Source organism: Hyla sarda, unplaced genomic scaffold, assembly GCF_029499605.1.
Source record: "Hyla sarda isolate aHylSar1 unplaced genomic scaffold, aHylSar1.hap1 scaffold_2009, whole genome shotgun sequence".
NCBI lineage: Eukaryota > Metazoa > Chordata > Amphibia > Anura > Hylidae > Hyla > Hyla sarda.
In genome coordinates, this window is record NW_026608670.1 from 52,217 (window position 1) to 58,216 (window position 6,000).

The window sequence follows — 6,000 nt, forward strand, 5'->3', positions numbered from 1 at the left end:
GAGGACGCAGGTCTGCACGGGGAGAAATAAGCCACGCCCCCTTCATCTCCCCCCGCACGTCTGCAGAGCAGGGGAGAGAAGACAAATACTGTACACAGCTTCTCATCTCCCCTGCTCTGCTACACAGGCTGCAGAGTATGGAGCGGGCAGGAGTCGGGTGCCCGCTCCATACAGACTGCAGATCGCCGCGGCACTTGTCAGGTCCGGCCCTGCTTGCCCGAAGCCGGGCTAAGGGCCGGACAAATTCACCTGCCCGGCGCCCAAAACTGCTAGTCCGGGGCGTCGGGCGATAGAAATTCCACATCCCTGCATTATAGTATAGGGGATGCTTTATATACAAAGAAGGGAAGAGGCCACAGATAGCCAGATAACCCCCTAAAGAGGCCTCAGACAACCCCTAAAAGGGATGAAGAGGCTGCAGACAGCCAAATAACCTCTCAAGGGGAGGAATAGGCCACAGACAGACAACCCCCTAAATGGAAGAAGAGGCCGCAGACGGCCAAACCACCCCCTAAAGGGAAAAAGAGGCCACAGATGGCCAGACCACCCCTAAAGGGAAAAAGAGGCCGCAGACGGCTAGACCACCCCTAAAGGGAAAAAGAGGCCGCAGACGGCCAGACCACCCCTAAAGGGCAAAAGAGGCTGCAGACAGCCAAATAACCTCTCAAGGGGAGGAATAGGCCACAGACAGACAATCCCCTAAATGGAAAAAGAGGCCACAGACCCCCTAAAGGGAAAAAAAGGCTGCAGACGGCCAAACCACCCCCTAAAGGGAAAAAGAGGCCGCAGACGGCCAGACCACCCCCTAATGGGAAAAAGGGGCCGCAGATGGCCAGACCACCCCTAAAGGGAAAAAGAGGCCGCAGACGGCCAGACCACCCCTAAAGGGAATAAGAGGCTGCAGATGGCCAGACCACCCCCTAAAGGGAAGAAGAGGCCGCAGACAGTGACTCTACTTATGCTGCCCGATTCTTGAATTTTTACAAGATGTAGTCATACATCCCACCATGACATAATACAAAACCAAAAGCATGGCCAGCAATAAGGCTACAGATGCCATTAATATCAAGAAGGCAAATATAATAGAGCATTGGCCTGTGTGTGACTGGATATGACCCGATATCTGAAGGACAAATATTATTAATGTTATTATTAAAGTTATAGGAATGACCAAATGGAACCAAAATCATAGAACTAATAAAAACACGACCCAGGTGAACGATGTTGGGCTGATCCACTAGGACTATCCTTGGTACGTACTGGTGTTTTTTTCTCTCTCTGGACCTTTAAGGCTCCCAGCATTTCCTTCAGGTTCTCCAGGAAATAACCTTGGGTGCAGGTAAAAGGGTCATAATGAGAGTCGGCTCTGCTGGGCTATAATATAGAAAAAGAAACAATTTCCATGGCAGAACCTTTTCACCTCCCTGTCAAAAATAACACCCCGTCCTTTCAGGTGATCAAAGGCTTTTCCATCTAAGATGAGATTGGGCAGGAGGATCTTTTCTAGGGTTGCTGGTTCTGGGTCACTTCTGGCAGCATAAAGTGATAAGTGCTGTCCAGTATCTCCAGGATATCCGCTCCATACTTTTTTTTTTTTTTTGGTCTCCCAGCAACTTCTCAAAACCAAGAAGCAGATGCCTGAACATGGGCCAATACAGGAGGAGAACTGGATAGGGGTGAAGGAGGGAGTCAACCCAGAACGAGGACAGGTGGACCATACAGAATGACCTCAAGCAGGAGACTGGTGTGAGGAGGACAGGTGGACCCTACAGAATGATCTCCAGCAGGTGACTGGTATCAGGAGGACAGGTGGACCCTACAGAATGATCTCCAGCAGGTGACTGGTATCAGGAGGACAGGTGGACCCTACAGAATGATCTCCAGCAGGTTACTGGTATCAGGAGGACAGGTGGACCCTACAGTATGATCTCCAGCAGGTGACTGGTGTGAGGAGGACATGTGGACCCTACAGAATGATCTTCAGCAGGAGACTGGTATCAGGAGGACAGGTGGACCCTACAGTATGATCTCCAGCAGGAGACTGGTGTGAGGAGGACAGGTGGACCCTACAGAATGATCTCCAGCAGGAGACTGGTGTGAGGAGGACAGGTGGACCCTACAGAATGATCTTCAGCAGGTGACTGGTATCAGGAGGACAGGTGGACCCTACAGTATGATCTCCAGCAGGAGACTGGTGTGAGGAGGACAGGTAGGACCCTACAGAAGGATCTCCAGCAGGTGACTGGTATCAGGAGGACAGGTGGACCCTACAGAATGATCTCCAGCAGGTGACTGGTATCAGGAGGACAGGTGGACCCTACAGAATGATGTCCAGCAGGTGACTGGTATCAGGAGGACAGGTGGAGCCTACAGAATGATCTCCAGCAGGTTACTGGTATCAGGAGGACAGGTGGACCCTACAGTATGATCTCCAGCAGGAGACTGGTGTGAGGAGGACAGGTAGGACCCTACAGAAGGATCTCCAGCAGGTGACTGGTATCAGGAGGACAGGTGGACCCTACAGAATGATCTCCAGCAGGTGACTGGTATCAGGAGGACAGGTGGACCCTACAGAATGATCTCCAGCAGGAGACTGGTGTGAGGAGGACAGGTGGACCCTACAGAATGATCTCCAGCAGGTGACTGGTATCAGGAGGACAGGTGGACCCTACAGTATGATCTCCAGCAGGAGACTGGTGTGAGGAGGACAGGTGGACCCTACAGAATGATCTTCAGCAGGAGACTGGTATCAGGAGGACAGGTGGACCCTACAGTATGATCTCCAGCAGGAGACTGGTGTGAGGAGGACAGGTGGACCCTACAGAATGATCTCCAGCAGGAGACTGGTGTGAGGAGGACAGGTGGAGCCTACAGAATGATCTCCAGCAGGTGACTGGTATCAGGAGGACAGGTGGACCCTACAGAATGATCTCCAGCAGGTGACTGGTATCAGGAGGACAGGTGGAGCCTACAGAATGATCTCCAGCAGGTGACTGGTGTGAGGAGGATAGGTGGAGCCTACAGAATGATCTTCAGGAGGAGACTGGTATAGGAGGACAGGTGGAGCCCTACAGAATGATCTCCAGCAGGAGACTGGTGTGAGGAGGACAGGTGGAGCCCTACAGAATGATCTCCAGCAGGAGATTGGTGTAAGGAGGACAGGTGGACCCTACAGAATGATCTCCAGCAGGTGACTGGTGTGAGGAGGACAGGTGGACCCTACAGAATGATCTTCAGCAGGAGACTGGTATCAGGAGGACAGGTGGACCCTACAGAATGATCTCCAGCAGGAGACTGGTATCAGGAGGACAGGTGGACCCTACAGAATGATCTCCAGCAGGAGACTGGTATCAGGAGGACAGGTGGACCCTACAGAATGATCTCCAGCAGGTGACTGGTATAGGAGGACAGGTGGAGCCCTACAGAATGATCTCTAGCAGGAGATTGGTGTAAGGAGGACAGGTGGAGCCCTACAGAATGATCTCCAGCAGGAGACTGGTATCGGGAGGACAGGTGGAGCCCTACAGAATGATCTCCAGCAGGAGACTGGTATCAGGAGGACAGGTGGACCCTACAGTATGATCTCCAGCAGGAGACTGGTGTGAGGAGGACAGGTGGAGCCTACAGAATGATCTCCAGCAGGTGACTGGTATCAGGAGGACAGGTGGAGCCTACAGAATGATCTTCAGCAGGTGACTGGTATCAGGAGGACAGGTGGACCCTACAGAATGATCTCCAGCAGGAGACTGGTGTGAGGAGGACAGGTGAAGCCTACAGAATGATCTTTAGCAGGAGATTGGTGTGAGGAGGACAGGTGGAGCCTACAGAATGATCTCCAGCAGGAGACTGGTGTGAGGAGGACAGGTGGAGCCTACAGAATGATCTTTAGCAGGAGATTGGTGTGAGGAGGACAGGTGGACCCTACAGAATGATCTTTAGCAGGAGATTGGTGTGAGGAGGACAGGTGGACCCTACAGAATGATCTTTAGCAGGAGATTGGTGTGAGGAGGACAGGTGGACCCTACAGAATGATCTCTAGCAGGAGATTGGTGTGAGGAGGACAGGTGGACCCTACAGAATGATCTCCAGCAGGTGACTGGTATCAGGAGGACAGGTGGAGCCTACAGAATGATCTCCAGCAGGTGACTGGTGTGAGGAGGACAGGGGGAGCCTACAGAATGATCTCTAGCAGGAGATTGGTGTGAGGAGGACAGGTGGATCCCTACAGAATGATATCCAGCAGGCGACTGGTGGCCAGCACTATACCGCTTGACACTGTGTGAAACAACTCTTCGTAAACACAACAGCGTAAGAGTCTGGAGATGCTGTGGTAAATAACAACATCTTTAGGCGTGATTGGTTTGGTGGGGGGTCAGAGATGGTATGGGGAGGTAGATCCTTTAGAGTCACACGATAGCTGTACCCTGACTGTGAAGCACCATGATGAAATCCTCCTGGTGCAGGACAGTAACCGACCTCATGTGAATTGAGGCTGTAGGCAGCTCCTGGATGACCTGGACAGATCTGAATCTGACCTCTGGGACATTGTATATATAACGCCAAGGAGCACCAAAGGCTGTGCCGGATCACCGATACCCTGATCCAGGTCTGGAAGAGATTCCCCCGAGGGCACCGTCCGCCATCTTGCGAGGAGCATGACCAGACCTTTCGGGGATAGCATTGGCCTTATACACATAATCATCACGATATGAAGGAAATAGTAGTAGTTTGCGCTCACTGTCGATCGTGTTCTAATCTTCAAATGACAGTGGAGCAAAAAAGTATTCAGTCAGCCACCAATTGTGCAAGTTCTCCCACTTATAAAGATGAGGCTGTCATTTTCATCATAGGTTGAAAAAAATCCATAAAATCACATTGTCTGATTATTAAAGAATTTATTTGCAAATTATGGTGGGAAATAAGTATTTGGTCACCTACAAACAAGCAAGATTTCTGGCTCTCACAGACCTGTAACAACTTCTGCAAGAGTCTCCTCTGTCCTCCACTAGTTACCTGTATTAATGGCTCCTGTATGAACTTGTTATCAGTATAAAAGACATCTGTCCACAACCTCAGTCACACTCCAAACTCCACTATGGCCAAGACCAAAGAGCTGGCGGAGGACACCAGAAACAAAATTGTAGACCTGCACCAGGCTGGGAAGACTGAATGTGCAATAGGCAAGCAGCTTGGTGTGAAGAAATCAACTGTGGGAGCAATTATTAGAAAATGGAAGACATACAAGACCACTGATAATCTCCCTCCATCTGGGGCTCCACGCAAGATCTTACCCCGTGGTGTCAAAATGATCACAAGAACGGTGAGCAAAAATCCCTGAACCACACGGGGGACCTAGTGAATGACCTGCAGAGAGCTGGGACCAAAGAAACAAAGGCTACCATTAGTAACACACTATGCCGCCAGAGACTCCAATCATGCAGTGCCAGACGTGTCCCCCTGCTTAAGCCAGTACATGTCCAGGCCCGTCTGAAGTTTGTTAGAGAGCATTTGGATGATCCAGAAGAGGATTGGGAGAATGTCATATGGTCAGATGAAAACAAAGTAGAACTTTTTGGTAAAAACTCAACTCGTCATGTTTGGAGGAGAAAGAATGCGGAGTTGCATCCAAAGAACACCACCTACTGTGAAGCATGGGGGGCGGGAACACCATACCTACTGTGAAGCATGGGGGTGGAAACATCACCCTTTGGGGTTGTTTTTCTGCAATGGGACCAGGATGACTGATCCGTGTAAAGAAAAGAATGAATGGGGCCATGTATCGTGAGATTTTGAGTGAAAACCTCCTTCCATGAGCAAGGGCATTGAAAATGAAACGTGGCTGGGTCTTTTGGCATGACAATGATCCCAAACACAGCGCCCGGGCAACATCACACAGCCCCAAAACATCACTGCTCTAGAGGAGATCAGCATGGAGGAATGGGCCAAAATACCAGCAACAGTGTGTGAGAACCTTGTGAAGACAGAAAACATGTGACCTCT